The following is a 7646-nucleotide window of genomic DNA, read 5'->3' on the forward strand; positions in this document are numbered from 1 at the left end:
TCATGTTTTTGCAATTAACAGCACTCATGAATAATTTCAGTCCCTGTCATGTCCACAAGATGTCAGTGTCTGTGGTGCTGCAGGTCAGTAAGTCCATTTGATCCCATCAGCTGGGATTTGTGGAGTCTAAACACACCACAATACAAATCACTGTCACACAAGCTGTGTGTGTGTTCCACTAATCTTGCTGAGTGGTAAAAAAAAAACATTTTCAGACCTAAGAACTGAGCGTACAAATGATTTTTAACGTAAAACAATGATTGAAATGTGTCATTACAGCCGGCCGTTTGCCTCATAAAGACCGATTTTAGGTCAGAGTTTACCAACCTCTTGTCTTAGTCTACATGTATCCATGCATGTGCTGTGTGTGTCCACGCATTCAATCCTGGATGCATGCCAGAGAGCAGGTCAGGTGACTTAAGCCAAGCTGGCATGTCCAATCTGACGAGAAGGATTTGGGGAGGTCAGACCCACACTGCCTCCCACCCACTTCCACGTCCCACCTCCATTCACCACAACCCAGCAGATTACCTCCGACAGATCTCCCTTCTTTAATTAGGAGCAAACAGGAGGAGTGAAGGCACAGTGACTCCATACACATAATTCAAAGAAGCACGGCTGGGCAAATAAACAGGGAGGGCCTGATGTATTGTTCCTGACACATAATCTCAGATTTTATCTCTAAATATTTCTATGTAAAGATGTCAGTCTATTATTTTTAAATATATTGTATAAAACAAAATTTACTGAGTGTGGGAGAGATGAATTTCGTTTCCCTGTCCCTGTACATGTGTAATGACAATAAAGTTGAATTTAATCTAAATCTAATCTAATGAATCATACATTTCATACGTTACCATCTCTGCAATGCAGAGGACACAGTGAAAATCAATCTTTTACTCCAAAAAGTAACATCATATGGAGACATTTTTCACTATTAGTCACATCAGAGAGGGTAACAGTTTTTTTTTTTTTACCACGTAGGTAAGTGATTTTTACCCCATGCACACTGAATAATAGATAGACAAGAAGGAGAGGGAAAATGAGCCACAACAAAACTTCAAGGGTGGTTCCACAGCTTACCCGAGCCCTGAGATCTACCGGGATGCTCCACAACTGTTTTTGAAAAAACAATCCCCCCAAAAAATGTGACACTGGCTCCATTAAAGCCGAGTTAGCAGAGGAAAAATGGCACAAAACTATGTCGCAGTAATTGTAGCAGCAGGGTTTTGTATGCTGTTTCTCTCCTCTGCCTTGTTATCTTAAAGTTATTTTCCACCCACATACAAAGGATGAGGCACTTAACAAAAGGAGAGCTAGCTGAAACTTAAGTTGGTAATACAGAACCCCTGAGGGGCTTATAAACAGTATTTCAGAAAAATCTTAACAGAAAGCAAACAACATCGACATTTATCAAGTGCTCATGACAAGACAAGAAAAGAAAAGAAGCAAAAGTAAATAATTTCCTTAACCAAAGTCAATACAACCTGTATTGTGTTTTAAATAACGTGCATTTCACTGACTCTGTAGAATGAGCTTTAAATCCCTGATCATCAACAAGCAGCTACCAGTGAGGATGTAAAGTGACAGAGACAAACATAAACAAATATTCACATGACCCTGGAGTCATCATGAAATTCACTGGAGGAAACTAATAAAGCTACATAGCAGATAGTGGTTTCAAGTTAAACCAGGAACAAAAGGGACACAGGGAGAGGGTTTATCACTCTTTCCCAGAATCCTCCCCCTGGAAGCTATTAATTTCCTGGATGTTTGCATGAGACGTCTCTGCGATGCAGTTTGCTCGCCATCACAGGGATTGTGCGGGCAGGCACCATCAACCGTAATCCCGGTGTGTTCGCCAGAGGACGAAGCTCTGCAGATGAAGGGCAGAGATAGCAGAGAGCGAATAACATTTTAGCAGCATCAGCCCTAACTTTCCCTCCCAGGAAAACTCACATCTACCTTGATCACATCAAGGTGGTCTCCCAGTGATGTGATTTGACTCTGTGTCATTTATGTTGACAGGATGCAGGGCCTGAGTGTTGGGCCTAAATACTGGGTGATTTGGCTGGAGAGGTCCAAAGATGTCATGATGGTGTAATGATGAACTGCAGCGTGTGATTGGTGGACAGCATGCCTGGATGGATGGGTAAAGGAGACATAGGCGGGGCTTGGAGGAGGGGTTAAATGGAGACTGGTGAAGACAGAGAGTATGGGGGCTAAATTTAGCCAATGGCTCTGCTGGGGTGGAGCTAATCCTCTTTGCACTCGAATTATCTGGCCTTCGGATTAGAGAGCTTTGCCTCTATGCAAGACATCTACTCTCTATAATGATGTCCCATAGCAGACCATACCATGTCTCATGGTAGGGGTAGGTAGCAGGCAGGCCGGTTGCTGAAATGAATGAAGAATTTGTTTAATGGGACAAAATCATTCACTAGTTGGTATGCAGTGTGAAAATACTGTGAGTGCCATTTTATAAAACTGTCCATTTACTGACAGTTATACAGTAATATCTAACTGTATAGTGGACTGATGTTATCCCACAATGCAACATATAATGTAGTGAACAAGCAATGATAAAGTGCACCTGACATAAATAGAACACAATATTATTTTTGCATCATTATAGTACTCCAGTCACACTATATGTCTTCTACATGGAATTCTTTTTGTAAATGTTTAAGAGTGAAACGTTATCATGCATCAGTGTAAAATGACAGAAGTATAAATGAAGCATCTGTGAACATGTATGAAATGTGCTCACATACTGAGCAGGTAGGTTCTGTAGAGCTGTGGTTCCCAACCTGGGGGTAGAGACCCCCATATGGGGTCACAAATCTAAATGGATCTGGATATGACACATTTTATGAATTAGTCAATCGATAAAGTATAACTTGAGTTTTTTAATATAATGATGATGGTGATGATATTAATATTAATATTAATATTAATAATTCTCAAAATACACAAGTACAAAATTATACTTTATTAGATTTTTATATTAAATGCATACATAATGTACCATAATTTGGGGAAAGTCAGGCATCAATCTACCATATCATAACTCTTGTTCCCTCTGTGCCGTCCGTCCTTCTTTCCCACAGATTCCGTATATATTCTGTATGTAAACCACAGGAATGATATGTGGTGCAGGAGAGCTATGATTATCCATCTCCAGCATTAGGTGCCATTCAGACACATCCATAATCACCTCTGCAGTTATCCACCAAAGAAATAAAACCCTCAGCCCTTCCTTCCTGCTTCAAGGGAAGAGGAATATTTTAGCCATTTTTGCTGATGCTTATCCAGAGCAGCTCAGGATGGATGAGCAGCTACTGTAGCGCGTCAATGTCTCACTCAAGGACACTTTGACAGGACGTACAGCTACTGGAGCGATGTACTCTTCTGCATATGGGACAAAAGGGCTCATCCTGGCTGGTGTAACTACCGACAGTCATTATCCAAATATGCCATTACAGTCCACTACTGGGATGACGCTGATCGTTAAAACCACCTGGTGTAGTGTTTAAGTGTTTAAATGGAATCTAAAATGTGCACACTCTTGGAGATCTCTTTCCAATGATTGCGGACCACTAAAGGCCCAGATGTAAGTCTCCATGACAACAAGCATCTGCCCTGCTGAAGTGTCTTTGAGCAAAAAATAAAAAATAAAAAAAAGAATGTCACCCCTTGCTGTTCTGGCAGCTGACATTGACCCGTGACCTCTTTGAGGGAGGAGCCTTTTTAGATAGTATCACAAAAAATCCTGTAGAGTATCTACAAAGTTCGTACTCAGTGTCAGTGGAGCCTGTTGCTATTTAAGCCTTTAGGACTGTACCATTGGGTCCCAGATGTGGGGGGGGGTTACTTCCGGGGAGTTTCCTGTGGGGATGAGCCCTGGTGAGGGAGGTGTAGTGTGGATGGGGGGGGGGTCGTGAGGTTGGATCCTAATCCCTCAGGCTTGGTTGCAGTACGGCCCTAGGATAAACTGACATGTAGGCTCTGGACATGTGAAAATGCTACTTGGACTTTAGCTTTTTTTTTTTTTTTTTCTAATTTATGTTTGTTTCAGAAGACAATTTTATATTAAGGGAATGCCAACTCTGGTAAGACAGCTTTTTATGTTTGCTGCGTTGTGCCTTTTAGTTTGTTGTTTTGTGAGACAAATTAGTGAGGAAGTAAGAGATCATTTAGACTGAAAAAATACCTGCAATGCTATATTTTTTCAAGTTCTATTTGTTGCAACAACATCAACAAGCAATTCAAAAGCAATAGTGCCTTTCTATCAACATGATCATCTACATAGAAAAATCCATATTCTTACATAGAGAAGATACAGGCCAGGCCAAGGTTGGCCAAATGTAGTTTGGCCAACCTTAAGTAAACCTGATTTTCTTGTTTAGATATTTTGCTACACATTTTACCATTTGTCATATCCCTCAGCTCCAAGCTGATATGTAAAAAGAGGACACTCTCATATCTTCCATTGCATGAAGGAGGAATTCTAGTGTATGTTATCAGGATCTATTCACTGTAACATTTTTTTATGGCTGGGTAAAAACATTCAATCATAAGTGACATATCTGAAAAGGACCAGAATCGCTCCATAACTGACCCAGTGGTGGTAATGTGCACAGAAACTGGTTGTTAATAAATGTATGTGACGGGTTTGCAGACAGGTTGTCCCCAGAAGTGACACAGGATTGTTCTTTAACCTCTCGAGGTCACAGAGGAGCTGAGATTAGACTGAACTCACTGTTTTGATGGTCGAGTTATTTCACCAACAGATGCAATGCATGTAGTAGATACAATCTGATGTTTTTACTCAAATAAACATTATATGTTTTTGTAATGTCTGTGGCCTATAGGAGAGTCAAACCCCTCACTCTGTTGCTCGGTAGAACCCTGGTGGTGCAAACTGGCGGAGGTGGTCAGCCATTTTTGTACCTGGACAAGCAATGTTTATTGAGGAAATCTGGTTGTACAGTTATGCTGAGGACATCATGAGCGGCATCAAAGGCATGTCTTTATTTTTTCCCAAAAACTGTTCAGCAAAAATGATATTATCACTCTATATACAAACTCTGAGAAGAAGTAAAACAGCTGCTGGGTTCAGGTCAAACACCTGTATTAAAGTTGTATAACAGAATAGTGTATATAGCACAGGCTCTCGGTTTAGTACAGATAGAAAAGGCATTGAAAGCACCTACAGCTATACAGGGTACACTGAACAAAGCACTTGGAGCTGCCAGCACAGCAGCAGGAGACTGTGGTTGTACTGGGCAGCTTGAATTAAATATGAGAGCTGTAGCTGGAAAAAGTCTTAAAGTGCTGACCACAGAGTAGCTTTACTGGTGTATCTTATCTACAGTGTGTGTGTGTGTGTGTGTGTGTGTACAGCTATTCTTCCATTATCACAGCATTAATATGTAACTCCACATGAGTGTATGGCTGTGTTGCTCCCTGCAGAACGAGCCACAGAAACTGATGAAACAAAGATGACAGAGTTTGGCTCAGTCGAATTAATAAATGATCTGAACAGTAAAAGGTCACTTGCGAGATTGAAATAGCTTTCTGTAAATTACGCCGTGACCTCTCTGCTTCTTGTTAAACCTCAGACTCACATTGATTTTCACGACTCAAAACAGCTCTTTGACTTTTCAACATCGGGACACTCTCAGAGGAAGGCAGATCATGACCTATTCAAACTCTGCACGGGCATAAATGCTGATTTAACGTCTGAATTAGTGTGTGTGTGTTAGGTGTAAGGGGGATCAGGGTGATACATTCATAAACAGATACACAGATCAATACGTTAAAGGCGAGGGGAGAGGAGGGGAGACAGAGGGGAAAAGAGTGAGTGCAGGCAGTGTGTTATGTAAGTGCCAGCTGTGTGAGTAAAGGAGTAGCAGAGGGATAGTGAAAGCAACACCACCTCCCTCAACCAGACTGAGCATCCAGCCGCTCACTTTCTCTCCTGAACTGTTCATGTATTATTCACGTTACTGAAGGTAACAACAAATGAAAAATAAATAAATAAATCACATCACATCACGGCACTGCAATTCCTCTAATTTATCCTGGCAACAAAGCCAGGATAAATTAGTACATTTCCATGTTTCAACCCAGACTCCATAATCCACAGGCGCTATCAGCCACCTCCATGAGTTTCGTGATGAAACAATAATGTGAGGCAACAAGGACAAAATGAAAAAAAATCTCCAGTCTTAATCTGGATTAAATTACAGTGTTCGTCATCCTGGCTCTAAACCAGGACAGACCAACCCAAACCAAACCAAACCAACTAGTGTTGGATGATCGCAACTGTGTCTAGATCAAGCAAGTGATACAATACCAAAAAAAAAAAAGTATTTTGGAGGAAAATCTAAATTCTTGAATGTGGAAATATTTGTAACAAGTAGTTTCACAAAAATATTTTGAAATCTAGTACAAAATGCCATCTACTAATTTATTATGTAACTTGAGTCAAAACATTAGCAATTATATAAACATTCAGTCTGGAGCAATGATACTGTACCAAATAGGTGTAATTTAAAACTGAAACCACCTATGTTATGTTTAAAAAAAATAAAAAATAAAAAAATAAAAATATACCCCACCGGTACTACAACTGGTGGGGTATTTATTTATTTTTTTTTTATTTAGAGAAACATTCAGCCTTAAACAAGAGAAATGTTCCTGTGCTTAAAGCCAGATTTTGTAACTTTTAAAGGAGAAATAACACATTGTTCTCTTACAAATCAATCAGCCTCAGTTGTTAATCTATGAACATAAAACACCCCTGGTAATTATTATGTACTTTGAGGTTTTGCTGCTGCAGGTTTCCTTGTTCTGGTGTGATGAGATGGTGGCTAATGTCAGTTGACTGACTTGTGCTACTGTTGTTACAGCTACTGCATTTTAGTTTCCGGCATTATTCTGTATTTTCCGCTGTAAAAGTTACATGGCTAGCTTTAAAGGTAGCACTGTCAGTGTGCCCTTGAACAAGGCACTGAGAAACACAGCTGCCCTGCAGACCTCCCAGTGTGATTGTAAAGCTGTAGCAACTGAGAGAAGTAAAAACTGAAAAAGGACCACTGAGTACACAGTTGGACTAGACTGGGCACATGAAGGTTAAAACAAGGTTTGGTTTATCTTATAATTTCATGACTCTGTGATATAACAGTTTCTCATGAGTTGCATTATTTAGCATTCAGATATGCAGCTTGGTTGTCTGACACAAAACATTTTGACAACAACATCATTTGTTATCTCAAAATTACAGAGGATGCAGCTTCAGGCTAAGAAACGCTTGATTTGGTGAGAGTATGTGCCTTACATCACTGTGCAAGTCGTTTAAATGCATCAGTAATGGATGTGACAGCAGGATTTTTAATATGCAGTGTAACTTGTGTTATTGTGTTCCTATTGGTGGTTCTGGCCTTTGGTCACTAAAAAAATCAAGACAGATCTGAATGTGTCATCGTTGCAGTAGTGCTGTGTGATGGATCAAAATGGCGTCAGAGCATTTGAGCAGGGAGACGATGAGATTATCTGGTTGTGTGGAAGGACAAGCAGCCTACGGGAGAGACAGGGAGTCCTGAACTGCTCCTTTCTGCCTAATAACACCTTTCATTTCT

Source organism: Toxotes jaculatrix, chromosome 1 (assembly GCF_017976425.1).
Source record: "Toxotes jaculatrix isolate fToxJac2 chromosome 1, fToxJac2.pri, whole genome shotgun sequence".
In the NCBI taxonomy this organism is placed as follows: Eukaryota; Metazoa; Chordata; class Actinopteri; family Toxotidae; genus Toxotes; species Toxotes jaculatrix.